The following is a 15983-nucleotide window of genomic DNA, read 5'->3' on the forward strand; positions in this document are numbered from 1 at the left end:
TTTTCAGCTGACATGAAAACTTGCGGCTCTGCTTTATCATTTTATGCACATTGTTGTAAAATCTTTGGATGTGTTTTCGCCTTGTTTTACAGTGACTCATGTCACATCTGTTTAATATGGTGGCTATGGCATTTCGAATGAACTGCATGTGCAAAATACTTTAAGAATTTGAAAAACACAAGCAAAAATGCCCATACATGTGGAAGAGGAAAGTTAATGTCTGTTTGAGAGGTAGTCTTAGTGAAACGTTGTTTGCTAACTAACTATGATGACCGCTATGTGACTGTCACAAATGAGTGATGTTGTTTCTGTCTTAGAAATTCAAAATCTTTTGCTAAAGCATTATTTGAAAACAACACATGACTGATTTCTGTCAAGAGACACTTGAGTGTTGAGTGATTTAGTGTGAAGTGTTGAGCGACTTAGTGTTGTCATATAGCAGCTTTACTCTTGCTGTCTTCATACAGCTTTGGGGTACCGCTTAGGTTACATTCATCTGACTGACTAAAGTTAGTTAAGTAACATCCTGCTAACTGTAGGCTATTGCATAGCTAGCTTCCTAATAAGCTACAATTAATAGAATAATATTAATGCAGTAATTGTCCACTGGCAAAAATAGGCAGCCTGTTTCATTATCAATATACGTTGACACTCACTTCTGTTGTGGCTATTGCATTTGGGTTTTCTGTACATTTGCTTGCATTTTTGAACTTTGCAAAGCATTTTTGATGCAGTACATTTGAGACAGCTCAGCCACCGTAATAGAACACAATAGATATGAAGTTTTCATCAATACAGTGCTTTATCCTGGCTTCAAGGCAGTCTTTTATATAAGGGGTGGATTCCCCAGGAATTTGTAAAACTTTTTTAAAATAGCCCTAAACCTTGGTTTTGGCCTCTTGGGGCAGCATAATCAAGGTGTAAAAGGAACAATGATGTATTATCACCTTATAAAGTTGCTGTGGGAAACAGTGTTAATTTTGTTGGCGAAAATTTTTTATGACAAAGACGAGACAGTGGCGAGCTAAAAATAGATCTTGATAATAAAAACTAAGATGAAATCTATGTTTCACTTTTATTGACGAGACAAGACTTGACAGAAATGTTAGTGGTGGACTATCAGACATTGAAAGCCGAGAACGGCCACGCTTGCAATTACCTTCACCACATGACTGACAGGCTGGTAAACTCCAGTAAATAGTCAGCGGCAGGATGTTTCGCTAGCCAGCAAATATACTCCCACTACAGAAGCATCAGCCATTGGTGCAAGCTGTGAGCTATAATTAATTAATTAATAAATAATCAGATGTGTGTGTCAGACTGTGGATGGTGGAGCTGCTGAATGGATTTGTTGAGTTTGTTATTTACAGTGGTGGCTGTTAGCAGTTAGCTCCGCTTGTTAGGAGCTGAATGGCAGTGGAGCAAGCAGCTACCAGCTGCCGGACTTCACATCTGTTGAACTCTAGTCAGTCCAACCTTTTTGTAAGTGTGTAGAAATTATTTGTAGTTGAAGAAAAACATTGTCCAAATTAAATTTTTATACAACCTGTCACCTTGATTCTAATTTCTGATACATGAATTAGCCTTAACTGGATCAGTTTAAAGAAACAAAAAAACATATAGAAAACATAATGACTTAAAGTTGACTAAAATGTCATCAACTAAAAGTAATGAGGATAGAATTGACTAAAATGTGACTAAAACTAATCAGTATTTTCATCTCAAGCTTAAAGACATAATCCAAAATAGCTGTCAAAGTTAACATGGGTGGCAAAAGCAAACAGATGCCTATCTACACATCCAACAGACACAGAGCAACATTAGTGTTCATTTGGAGTCTCCAGCAGCTCTTGAGAAAAATACCCCTGGAGTTAGCAAGAGGCTAATTTTTTCTATCTGCTGTTTGTTGTTGAGCAGGAAGCGTTTAAACTAAGTGGCTGGCTGCTTGCTGTGGCTGTAGATGATGCTGATCAGACAGACAAAAGTGAATCACAACAGTCAAACAGTAGTGTGTATTTGTGTGCGGCGCTATGGCCCACCCCCGCAACCGGCAAATTTGCTACATTACAAGCTCTCTCAAATTTTCCAGCATAATAAATACACAAAAGAATGTCAAATGCAAAAAATATTTTTTTATCTTTATCTATTTTCTCTTTTAAACAGTGAAATACGGTCGCACACTTTTTGAATTCAAGTTTTTCTCTTTCACCGAACTATGCTAGGCTTAACTGCTTCGTTTAGTCACGGTAAAACACTCGTCATTCAAACTCAACAGAAACAAAATAAAACTCAACAAAACAGTCTTGATTAGTCTTGTTAGCCCTTTAGTTAGTCAGCCCACTGTTCCAACAATCACCAACTCTGGTTTGGTCCAAATAAACCCTTAATTCGCCAAGTTAGGTGTGAAAAGGTGGTCTTGTTATGTTTATCTCCACCACTCGCAGTCAGCTCAGCTGCCTCTTGCACCACAATTTTAATTTTAAGTATTTTGCACATTAGCATTCTTTTTAGCAGCTTATAGCAGTTTGGTGGATAACTGAGACAACACCGCCTTGGAAAGTCACACATTTTCTTACACTTACCAGCTCACTGTCAAAAGGCACAACTCAAACAGCCACCCAGAATATGACCAACTGAAGACGAGTGCAGTAATTGAAAGTCTTCCTGTAGAAAGTTGAGAAATAAATGGTAAGATTTAAATTACTTCTGTTCAGTCTCCTCTAAGCTGTTGATTTGTCAATTGATCACCACAACTATTGCAGTAGAATGAACTGAATTTACATGGAGTTTTTACAGTCCTGGCAACCACTCAAAGCGCTGTTCAACACCAGCCCCATTCACAAATTCAAACACACATTTACACACTGGTGGCTGAGGCTACCATGAAAGGTCATCAGGTCAAAATTGAACACACAGTTTCACAATTTGGGGGCTCAGTATCTTGCCCAAGGACAGTTAGATATGTAGGCTGCAGGGGCCACGGATCGAACCATCAATAATTAGACGACAGCTCTACCTCCCTAGCCACAGCCATTCCTAGTACTACCATTATCACCACTAGTGTCATCCCTCCACAGTTAACAGCACTATCCATCCCCTTTTCTGAAATACTGAAAAATGTCAAGGTAATAAACTAACTTTTAACCTTTAATCATACATTTCTAATTAAAATGCACTATACCGTTTTAAATCAAAATCGCATACAATTTTTTTTTTTTTTTTTTTTTTTTGGGTCTTACTGCCAACCAAGGCAAACCTAAAACTTCCATTCTCTTCTCCAACATTCATCACACACTATTATGATTTAATGTAAGATGTTTATAATTATTTTACTTTGCTGGCACTTCTGTCACTGCCGGGATATTTTATCACTCTACCTCTCTTCATCTCAACCTATTTTAAGTGACCAACAAAAAAAGAACACAGAAAAAGAAAGAACACAGAAACATGTTCCTCTTCCTCTTTTTCATTTTTTCAGAATTCACACATTTTGTAAGTATTAACTTTCCGTTTACAGCTGTTACAGCCTGTGGTTAGGCGGGTGGATGGAGGAGATAAAAGCGCAGTGACGGAGCCAACCTATACTTTTGTGATACGCCCTGCAAAGTCAGTGTGTCTATTTTGTGTAAATATATAAAACATTTTCAAAGTGGAGATGGTAATCAATAGGCTGCATGAGCCAATACTTACCCTTAATATGAGATTATTTTTTTCAAAAGTGTGCACTTTTTATTATCCTGTGTGTGAAAACCTGTGCAGTCCTAATGCTGTTATATTGATTTCTACTGTGTCTATTATGTCTCTCTAATGCCATTAGAGTCCATTAAGTATCATACTTGGTGAAAGGTCAGTGGACAAAATAGCTCTCTCTGTCATTTCCTGCCATTCACCTCTCTCTGTTAATTAAAGTGTGATTTCACTGTGCTGCTGTAAGTTTACTATTGTGCTTTGTCTGTTACAGTAATGTTAATCCATCAAGTTAAATGCTATGTTATTGTGTGGTCTTAAAAGATATTGTGGTTTTAGAATGAAACAATGTATACTCCTAGAAACTGTTATCTGAATGCACTACTTAAAATGCTGAAATAAATTTCTGTTCTTAAATGTTCAGCTCTTATACTTCATACCATAACACACTTACCAGACCTCTTGTACAGACACCGTATGGTGACTAACCCTTGTGAATAATCATAAGTGTTCTGGGAAATAGAAGTAACATTGTGTGACTTTTTTAGGACATTATGCAAAGCAGTTGCGGTGTTATAATCAGCGATGTAGAAACCAGCGACAACCTTCAAAGGTTCTTCATATAGTGGTGTGGTGTGATGCAACTTTACTGTTACAGGAAATCAGCTCAGTGGTCAGCATCCTGTAAAAAATATTCTATGAACAGATCACATTACACTAGGGCGGATTTTTTAGGTAAAGCTTCAATCTAACAATAACAGAGTACATCATCAACCCTATTCAGGATGTCGTAGATTTGCTGTGCTTGTTCTGATTAAATTTGGTTGGGTGATCATATACACTCGCAGGAAGTGATGGGTGGAAAAAAGCTAATTTGCAAGTCACTGGCGTTAAAGTCAAAGTGGAGCTGTAAGTCTTTTTACTAGGAGGAGCAATGTCAGTTTGTTAGTAAGCTAATCCACTACTTTGGTCCAGACTGAAATACAGTATCTCAGCAACTACTGGTTGCATTGCCATGAAACTTTTAAGAGACATTGATGTTCCCCTCATGATGAATCTAGTAATTTTTCATCTAGTGGGGACTGCCCATTGTTCCCATCGCCCAAAATTCTGAAGCCCTGTGTGTCCAAAAAATGTCCCATTGGACTGAAAGCCTGTTTCTCCAACAGCCTGTTATTCCAGAAGCAATCGCAAATTGTCCCAAAGTCCTGTCTCTCCGAAAATACACACTGGTTCTGGTTAGGAAAAGAACATGTTCTGGCATCAATCACCCATGTTTGGTGGTACAAAAGTCACTGTAAAAGCAGGGACAGGTCAGTGAAAAACACCCAGGTTCAGTGGCTTAAACGAAGCTGGGAAATGTTGCAGTGGGTTGGTAAAAACACCTGGGATTGGCAGCTCTAACACTAGCTCAAACACCACTGGGACACTTAAACCGGTTGTGGTGGGTATGTATTTTTGGAGAAACTGGACTTTGGAGCAATGGCCTTTTGTTTTTTGGGATAACAAGTTGTTGGAGGAATTGGATTTTGGGATGTCTGGGATCTTTTTCAGACTAACGGAGCTTCAGAATGAGCTGTCAGATCAATAGCATGGCACCCATCTTGCACCATCAGGTCAAAATGCTAAACATGCCGAAATATGATGTTGAAGATGGTAAACATAATACTTAATACAGAAAAGTAATGTGCATCTTTGGTTGTAGTGAGGTGCTAATCACTGGCAGGGCACTTGAGAGTGAAAAACAAGAGTCACACACCCTGGCAGCATATGCGTTTCTCTTTTATTCAGATGACATTTGGCCATTAGGCCTCAGGCCTTCAACAAGATTGCTGATCTAAAAGAAGGCCTGAGGGCTGAAACTTCATCTGAGTAAAAGAGAAGCGCATATGGAGCCAGAGTGTGTGACACTTGCTCTCTACTTGCAAATGCCACATCATACTAAAAATCAGCAATTGATAACGTCGTTGTGAGCATATTAACAAGCTGATGTTAGCATTTAGCAAAAAGCACTGGTGTGCTTGTAAGTACCACCTCACAGAGCTGCACACATACCTAAAGACTTTCAGTCCTTTTTAACTTTGGGTTTGGGGAAGATATCAAGTCATTCCAAGTTAAGTAGCAAATGTAAGTTAAGTCTGTTTTGACCAAGTCAAGTCTTAAGTCATCAAATTTCTGACCTGAGTCTGACTCAAGTCTAAGTTACATGAGCCCACCCCTCCGCTGGCAGCTAACGTATTTTCCATAGGATTGGATAAAGAAAACAGAAATGGGAAAATTTCGGTAAAATCTTGACTTAAAGCTGAAAATGCCTGAAAATGGTTGATTTTTGAGTCTCATCTGAGTTAGGTTTCGTTCGTCTCTGCCCTGAGCCCCTCCTACCAGATGAGCACGTGAATATTTTATCCTATTTGGTTCTATTTCTCCCTCTCTGGGAGCCTCGGCTCTCCCTCACTGCACAGCAGCCCTCCTCATCCCTCCCTCGCGGCCCTGCACATACTCCCGAGCCTCGCTCTCCCTCACCGCACAGCAGCCCGCCCCATCCCTCCCTCACGGCCCCGCACATACTCCCGAGGCTTGCCTCTCCCTCTCAGCGGAGAGCCCTTGGCTATGCTCCCACAGCCGACCCTCGCGCCCTCCGGCCGGGCCCGGCCCCACCTCACCCTTCCCCTCCCTCCGGGGCTCTGGGGAACCGAGTTCTGTCTTCCTTTTTTTGGGTTGTTTAGCCGTGTAGGCAGTTGTAGCCAATGCTGGAATAGCTATTTTACCTGGTGCACTGTTCGCCATTGCCGCTTGCTCTCCCCTTCTGCCAGTGGCACGGGAACGTGCATATGCAGTAGAACAGCCAATAGGAACACAGTGGTCTGAGCTGACCTTTGATTGGTTGATGCACATCGGCACAATACTGATTCTTTAGAGGATGAACACAGAGCCATGGTGAGGTGCAGAAACCTATTGTTTGTCTCAGACCACTTGATTTACATTATGCTTAGAGGATATTATAACATTTTTACTCAATTATACCAAAACAATGTTGCCTACTGGAGCTTTAATGTAAACAGTGATCACTTAGTCACGAGGTTTTTACTTTTGTGTTGTTTTTTTTAAACACATGAAAAATCACTCATACAAGAAGGAACTATAACAAGACCAAAGCCCTAGGTAATGATTTACAATTATATAAAACAGTACCAGGATGCAGGTAATGAGGGGGAAAAAGTCACGCTTGAACTGCGTTTAAAGAGTGGAATATAACACTGAGTGTCAGACAGGAGTGAGCAGTGCTCCATCCAGAGAGACCTGGTCTAACCAGTGTTTGATCAGTTGTCTCTCAAGTCTTGTCTGTTGTTGTTTTCATAAAGCGTGACAGACTGAGCAGGTCGGAGAATATGTGCAAATCACGTAGGGGAAAAAACCAACCCAGTCGCCAGAGGAAAATATTAGCATTGAAAATTTATGCAAACCACAAATACAGTACATACATATTATATCAGTGTTTCTAAAGTGACATAATATTTGAGCTGACTTTGTCCTAGGCGAGACACCTGCCAAGCTGCAGACCACTTGAGACCAACAAACTACAAAAACAGTGTGTTTTAATCAAGTTATGGCTGTGTTTCCATCAGCTTTTTAGGCACCAAACATGGATGTTTTGTAGCGACCTGTTGCTGTTTTTCAGAGAGGAAAGTGTGTTTTAACCTGCAATTCCTGCTGAGATAGTGCCACAAAAAGCAGTTGACATTGTTGTGTTTCCTGCTGGGATAGATGCAAAAAAGTGCTCCTTTTTATTGAGATGTGGCTGCGTTTCTTGCCAGGATAGTGGCATGAAATGCTGTTTTCACCGAGACATTGTTGCTTTTCCTGCTGGGATATTGCCATGAAATGCAGTTGTTTTTTTTACAGATATGACTGCCTTTCCAGGGTGGAATTTGCCCCCAAATTCCGGCTATTGGGTTGGATAAAACACAGCTGTCAATGGATTTGTATGTAGTCCATCAGCCACACGTACAGTAATTTCTTGTGTAATAATTAAACTATCTGTGGATCTTCAACCTGGTAAATGAGGAACTCATTTCCCATAAAGTTTGAATATGTGAGGCCTGCATGTCAGAGGGCTCATTGTGCCTTCACCCACACAGGCAACGTCAGGTCATCTGCAGCTGTGAGCAGCTGCTAAACACCAATTCTTACTCTTTATCCCTCATGCTGAGATTTGTTTTATCTTCTATTATCCTTTACCAATTTTTAAACTCCTACCTCTCTCTGTTTTTTCTGATCTCATTCATTTCATTCTCATCTTTATCTTCTCATGGCCCTCCCTCCCTCCCCTCTCTCCATCACTGCAGTTTCAGAGAGAACTCGGTTTCTAATCCTGACTGTTGATTAAGGATTATAGCTGAAGAGCCGGGAGCTGTCTCTGGTTTGTTATTGCTGAGCTGCTGTTGTGGCCCTGGGGGCTGAACTGTCCACGCCTCCCCCCCTGCTGCCTGCCTGCCTCCACCCAGAGGATGCACTGAGCATGATAGCTGTCAAACTCATTTGAATACATGTTAGAGCTGTCCTGCTGCTGCTGCACATCATGCAAATGTCCTCGCATCTATCCACCCATCCATGGCATCCATCCATTTATCCATTCTTCCCTCTGTCCATTCACTCCTCTACATAACATGATAGTAGCATTGATATTAATTACAACAAATTACATTTTTTGGCATACATGTTATTATAATGTCTAATGATTTAATACAACAGGAGACATACTGCCAAAAAGTGGCTGAACTATGACCTCCGGACAACTTTATCTATTAAATAACAAATAACAAATTAATAAGTTTAAAAGATATTACAAGGTAGCCTCTTTCTCACAAGTCCATCAAAGTACCACCACAGAAGCAGCTGAAAAAAAGTCAGTGAAACCAAGAGCACACTCGGTGTGTGCTTGTTCCTCTTTCACCAACTCAGTCAGATGCGCACGGCTCAAACTTCCTTGTACAAGCCCAGTGCTCTGCGCTCTGCCGCCCCGTCCGCATCTTCCACCTAACCCAAAGAAAAAAGTACTGTAACGGGATGGAACCTACGAAAAAGAAATGAGGAATATTCTCCACACTGTCATCCGAATCTAGAAGAGCACACACGACCGCAGAAGTAACAGTCGAAGTGATTGGTTGAAGCGCGGTAAGTGTCTCCTTGATCTGTGTTTGCTTGTGTGGACAGGGAGTAGCCGAACTGTCAGAAAGATGACAAAGTGAAAAATGGAGTAAATGTCTTCAAAAATATGGGGGGGGGGGGGAATATGAAAGTTATGTTTTGATGATCCACAAATTTAAGGTAAATGTAGTTTTACAACAAGGATGCTCAGTTCTAAAAAGAGGAACTTAAAGTCTCTCTGAGTTAAAACAACCACCGCCTGTAGGCTACACAAGTTATGTAGAGGAACGTGAAAGTGGTTAAAAGTATGTTAACAAATTGATAAATTGATAACGTTTATTTCAGTGCTGCTGCCCACCACTTTCTTTAGCATTCTATGAAGTGACGAGTCTTAGTGGTTCACCTCTGTTCAGTTGTGTGTGTGTGTGTGTGTGTGTGTGTGTGTGTGTTTGTGAGCAAGAGAGAGAGTTATTTTTAGACTGTCCATCTAGACTAAACCAGAAACCAGAAACTAGACTAGTTTCTGTTCTGCTCTGTGCTGCGTTTAGTGTCTGCACATTAACTTTAATGTCAGATGTTAGTGGGCTCAAAATTATAGAAAGCCCACCACAAGTAACAAATATTCAGTATTATGTATGAAAGCATGTGTATTTGCTATTAGTGCTGCATCCCCAGGGGCATAGCACCAAAGTCTTTGTGGGCCCCCTCATGCACCTTTTGATTTTTTATCAATTTTTTTTTTTATTATTATTATTTGTTTTTTACACAGGTTATTTTCTAGTTAAAGCATTTTATTGAGAGTGGTGTCACTTTGCACAGATCATAAGTAAATATATACAAATAAAGAAATTACTGGTAAATATACAACTGCAATATGAAGTTAATTAGTGCGTTTACAAAACTGACACAGACACTGTTCTCTTTTAGAATTTATAAAAACAAATAACACAATAGAGAAAAACAGAAAAAGAGAAAAGAGAGACGGAGATAAAGCACTCAAAGTCAGTTTACTTTGTTTCTCTTTCCTTTCTTTATTTTCTTTTTTTGGAACCCTGATTTCCCTTTTTTTTGGGGGGGGGGGGGGGGGGGGGGGTGGCTATGTTTAGAGAATAAAAGGTTCCTTTTTTATACTGATACATTCAGCCAATTTTAATTTAATCATGACACTAATAGAAATAAGAAACTGCAAACAAAACCTTTCGTGCCAGGCTTTTCAAGGGCCCCCCCTCCATTAGGGCCCTGGGTAATCAGTCCCACTTTTCCCCCCGGTGTGACACCCCTGTGCACCCCTTAAAGGAAAATGCTTTAATTCTAGTGAACCTTACAGGGATGCTCTTTGTGTATGAAACATTAGTGTGTTGTGTACATTCCAGAAATGCTAGTATTACATCATACTGATGGCCATAGTCAAATCCCCCATCCGGCGTATCTTGCATTAGCCTGTAGCAGCCATATTCATCTGCTTTTTCCCCAAATGATGCAAAAAGAAAAGTAAAGGGTTGTTGCAAATGTCACAACATCCATGGAGGGTTGCTTGACTATGTCTTGCTTTGACAGAAAGCAAAACTAACTTCCTTGATGAAAAACAAAACCATAAAGATAGCAGTATATATGGTCCAATATGTACAATAAAAATGTATGTGCACATTCATTTTCATTCATTTTCTGTAACAGTAATCACTGTCTTGCTGACTAACTAACGTACTAACCAGCCTTCTTGTGGCACCAGCAGATGACTGTGCACGTGTGACATTCCTATGAACATCATATCATCAACCCAATTTTTATTTCAAACAAAATGTAATGTCTGTCCAACATTAGAGTCCCATGTCTTTCTGACTTCATATTGACATCCAGTGTCAGCTGGAAAGCACAGCAGAAATTTCAGATAGGTCGGTCCACCATGTTTAATTATACCTTTAGACATTACAGTTACAGCTGAAAATTACAACAGAAGTAAACAAGTCAGCCAAATTCATATATCACCGCGATTGAAATCAAGTACCAGTTGTCTACCTGGAAGTGACTGTTGTTGTTAGTGTGACGTCACACACAGTACATTTACATGACATGAAAATCGATTCATTGTGTTAGTCTGACTAAAACCGGACTTTTAAAATACATGTAAACATGTTAGTCCGACTGAAATTGTACAAAATCGAACTTCTCAAAGTCAGACTAACACACCCAGAAAATGCGATTGGGAGTTGAATTACTCCTGAATCTATACAGTCAATCAGACCCAAACTGGACTAGGTGCTCTGCACATCCTCCACAGTTTCCACCCCGGGCTTTGACCCAGAAGTTGAATAGCATTAAATGCGTAATAGAAGAAGTAGCTGGAAACAACATGGTGAAATCTACATCCAGAGCTGTGCATTTTTGGACGTATGAAATGTACAGAGCTGTAAAGTTGTCCACCATGGTTGTCCACCAGTTTGCAGCTAGCTAACTGTAGCTAACTTTTTGTTTGTTGATTGCTTGGTTTGTAACGTTTTAGTAAAAAGGCCCAATACTAACAAGCTGAAAGGGGGCATATCGCAACCTATCAGAGTCGGACATACACAATGCTTCCCTCCATTGGCTCCCTGTACATTTTAGAATTGATTTTAAGATTTTACTGATAACTTTAAAGCACGTCTGGGTCTGGCCCCAAGGTACATTACTGATATGCTGAACCCCTATGAACCAGTGCGCAGGCTTAGATCCTCAGGTGGGGCCCTTCTGATCGTTCCAAAGTCGAGGCTTAAAACCAAAGGCAACCGAGCTTTTGCCATCAGGGCCCCTCGGCTTTGGAATGACCTGCCTAAGGAGATAAGGCTAGCAGAATCAGTATGTTCTTTTAAATCACTTCTTAAAACGCATTTTTATAGACTTGCTTTTATGTGATGTCGTCTCTCTTCTTTTATTATTTATTTTTATTCTTGTTTTTATTTGCTTTATTTATTTTGTTGTTTTTATGGTTTCATTGGTATTTACTGTTGTTGTTTTCCCTGCTGTTGCTACTCTGTCTGCCTTTGCTATATTTTCTGTCGTTGCTGTACTGGCTGCTATGTTTTCTTTGAATGCTGCTGCTATTTTTGTCTTCTTTTCTTTGTTTAATTATTGTTGTTGATCATTCTGGTTTTGCTTTGTTTGTCAAAGCACTTTGTAAACGCTGTTTTTAAAAGGTGCTATATAAATATTAAATATTATTATTATAAATATTATACCTTGGTCAATAAATCGATTCCCCTCCCATGCTTGTATACTGGGACAAGGACAGTAGTCCAATTAAATGGCCTAGTTGAGCTATAATAGTAGCCCAACTCAACTGTGCATGTAAAACCTACTAAGTCATTTGGTCCATATAGTCAAGTAAACTGGATCTTGTTGATGGTGGCAACAGCCAGCATACAGAAGTATAGGCTATAGATGCACAAATGGAAGGTTGAAGGCTCAGATTCAGTCCAACAGAACTGTCCATGAAGTTTAATGTAATCATGTCATGCAGTGGTAAAAAGTGAGACACCTGAGCATGCTGAGATGGAGACGTCCTGCAGTCCTGAGTCTTTTGTCAACAGTTTCCTTGTTGATAAGTAACTTAATAACAATGCAAGTAACAGTTGAGCATCGGCGCTATGAGAAGATATTCTTCCTTCCTTCCTTCTATCCTTTCTTTCTTTATTTATTTCTTTGTGTCTAATGTCCTCTTGGTTGCGTGCCAGGCTGGCAAATGATGTTGTTATGGCCTGAGGCAGTCCCAAACAGGTACACACAGTCTGGCAGCGTTTCACAGCCCACAACATTTACATCTGCGTACAAATTAGCTCCTCATAACAGAATGTACATGAATTATTGCTGTGTTCAGTCTGTCGGGAGTCTTGGCTCTTATGTGTTACTGTGGCACACTAGTATAATACCTGGGATCCTTCATGGGTGTAATTGTGGCAGTCATCTGAAGTGCCAGTCAAGAAGTGAACTGGCTGCTCACTGCTTAGACAGGTACACAGTTAAGATGTGTGCAACTTGTATAACTTGGATAAAGATAACACATGCAAATCTACAAGGGTGAAGTGCATGTTTTTTTGTGCCTTCACATTAAGAAAGCATCAGTGCCCACTTGTGATCCACACATCCTGAAAGCTTGTGCTGAATGTGGTTGCTTGTCTTGTAGATTTATGGCTACACAGCATGATGCTTGCAGTGGTTATTTGCATGGTAGGACATAATTTGATAATTATGAAGTGGGCCTTTATACAAAGTCTAACCTTACAGTTACAGTATGATAGAAGGGACAGTAGTGTTATATTTTGGTTGGTGTTTCTGAGCAGTCAGGATGTACATTTTTGAGCTGATATCATTTAAATTCTGTTCTTCAATTGAAACTAAACTCAGCATATTTTATAATGTGATTGGTTGCAATTTGAGCTTGTGATCAGTAAAGGTATCAGGGAACTTTCCACTACTCTTCTTCCTGTTCTCACAGTTCTGTATTATAAAAATAAGTTACTTAAATATAGGTCTAAAGGTAACTGTCACTTTGATCCAATATAGAGACCGAGGCTGAAAGGTAATACTGCTCTCTTGCCGCGTTCTGCATGATGTGGTTAGTTAGAACTGCATGCTGTCCTCTTTTAGATGTTAACAGTGCTCTTGAATAGTACAGAGATTATTTTAAATATATGTAAATTTTGAAAGAGGGAGTAATACATGCTGCTGTTCTGCTCCAATTATATAACATTCTAACATTGCATATTAAAAAAATACACGATCCCTGCAGTTAGAGGAAACTGAAAAAATGTTCGCATTGTATGTTTCTGTAAAACATGGTTACAGTATGCTACGTTTGTCAAAAATGATGTGGTAAATGTAGGGTTAGGATCATGTTTGTCACAATGTCGCTGCAAAGGCAGGGACAGTTTGTGATCAGTGGCTGAAACGCTGCTGGAAAAATGAAACTAATTGCAAGGAGAATGTATTTTCAGAGAAACAGGACTTAGTTTTAGGATAACAGGCTGTCAGGGAAATGGGCTTTCTGTCCAATGGGGCATTTTCTGGACTAACAGGGCTTCCGAGTTTTGGGTATGTCATGACTCCTGGCCGTAGCCTTATGTTTAGCGGACAGACATGACGGTGCTACCAATATCATTTAACTCTCTGCAAGAACAGTGATTAAATGTTATTGTTTTTAATGTTAGATTTCTACTTTAGACTTCTTTGGTCATGTTGAAGCTCATGCTGCCATGTGACCTGGGAGGTGATGGGAAATCATGTCATCATTCATGCTTTCTGAAAAAAGTTACTAAATACACATTACTGCTTGCAACGGATTCCTTCTGACTGCTCAGAGAGTTTGATGGATAGTTCATCTGTTGATAGAATCCAGATTTTCAGATTTTCTTTTAACTGAAGAGCAACTGAGTCAGTGATTATATAGATTTGGGATTTCCACCATTACACTGATCTTCCTTTCAACATTCTTGTCAAACTAACACAGATCTGATTTCCACAGACCTGTGGTATGGAGCAAGAAGCAACAAATCCTGTGGAAAGCAGTTGAAAGTAATTCGTTTTAAATGTTTACTCAGTTCATCTTTAGTCAAGATGAAAGGTCTAGTTTTGGACAGTTGCACACGAGTAACTATGAGAAGGAACAGAAGCACAGAACTGAAACTGTCATCATGGTCAAAGCATAAGCAGTTTCTCATAGATTTATGTTTCATATCCCCAACAAGGGGCTAAAGTTAGCATAAAAACATTCTTTGCAAAGTTGGCATCCATTTTTTTTGATTGTGTAGTTTTGATGATAGAAAATAGCTGTGAAACAGCTGTAGATGATTAAGCTTTTAATTTCACAAAGGCTTTGTGCTCTATTTGGAGTTTCCACCCACTGTTTAGCAAATGCATGACAAGCTGTGTATCATTCATGACTGCCTGATGATATGCTTATGTTTCCATTTTGGTCTGGGCTTTATGCTTAGAGAGCTAAATGTGTGAGAATTGTCCAGTTAAAGGTTTACTGGACTGCTAAACTGATGAAGTCTCTGTCCTGAATAAGAATTTTTGGAGCTTCAAGGCTTCACGCATATTTACTCACGAGTATTGGAAGCTTTGATAGGACGTGACAGGACCTGGGGGGGGGGGGGGGGTGCTGGGGGAGGACTTAATGCTTTCAGTAAGTTATCAATAAATCAGAATGCTGCAGGTCCAGCCACATCGCTAGATGCAAAGCAGACTTCTACAGTTGCCAGTGAATAACCATCCGCAATTAATCTCACCTGTTCCTTTTTCTCCTCAGACAGCCGATTTAATTGCTTGAAGGGAGGGTCAATGACTACACTGAGGACACTGGCCTCATCCTCATCTTACACCTGCTCCCTCTTTTTGGTTTCCTCCACCAGTTTATTGGTGAAAAACATAAAAAAAACAAGGTATGCAAGTACAGATTAAGATATTGAATTCCATGGCAAAGATTTAAGCTTGGAAGCATTTAGATCAGCCCCACATGAGGGCATAACATTAACCGTCTCCCATTGCTTGATGTTTTGAACAAGGGATTTTAAATGTCCACTACGAGAAAATATACCAACTGGCTTTCCATAGGCACTTTTTCTGTGGGCACACACAATACGTGCCCCTCATAGACATAATGGACTTAGCTTCCATGTCATCATCCATTGGTTTGTGGACTCCTGTTTTGAAGCTTTGAGTTCGACATTTGCCATCTTGGATTTCTGGAGTGACCATATTTGGATAAGAGGGTGAAGCTGTGGAAGTGCAAGGGTGGATCTGACTCATATGCCTTGCAGACAGACCTGCCCTTAAGTATGTGTAACCTAATCCTCAATAATATGTAAACGGGTGAGTTATATAAACATTTACCCCCTGTACAGTTGTCATGAATGTTGAAATTAGCCATAAAGACCAAAACTGTTTTTCGTACCAGGCTGTAAACATATTTATTTCTGTAGTAAAGCTAAACATTTTTCAGCATGGGGGTGTACAGGGATTGATTCATTTTTGGAGCCAGCTTCAAGTGGCCATTAGAGGCAAGTTCTGGGACTCCCACGTCGGCTTCATTTTTCAGCTTAGGAGGTTGCTACTTGATGCCACATCCCATAAGTGCAGTGTTTAGAGGTCTTAGTCATTCCACATCTTTCCATGAG

The 15983-nt window shown here is 40.0% G+C and overlaps 1 protein-coding gene across 1 annotated transcript in view; it reads left to right on the plus strand.

The window, feature by feature from the left end:
• Positions 1-8644: 8644 nt before the first annotated feature.
• hck (HCK proto-oncogene, Src family tyrosine kinase) overlaps positions 8645-15983 on the plus strand; it is a 30001-nt gene continuing 22662 nt past the window's right edge. Inside the window, exon 1 of the mRNA XM_033627872.2 lies at positions 8645-8862. The gene's annotated coding sequence lies outside the window, so the exon portion shown is untranslated. The remainder of the gene's footprint in view (positions 8863-15983) is intronic.

Source organism: Epinephelus lanceolatus, chromosome 8 (genome assembly GCF_041903045.1).
Source record: "Epinephelus lanceolatus isolate andai-2023 chromosome 8, ASM4190304v1, whole genome shotgun sequence".
NCBI lineage: Eukaryota > Metazoa > Chordata > Actinopteri > Perciformes > Serranidae > Epinephelus > Epinephelus lanceolatus.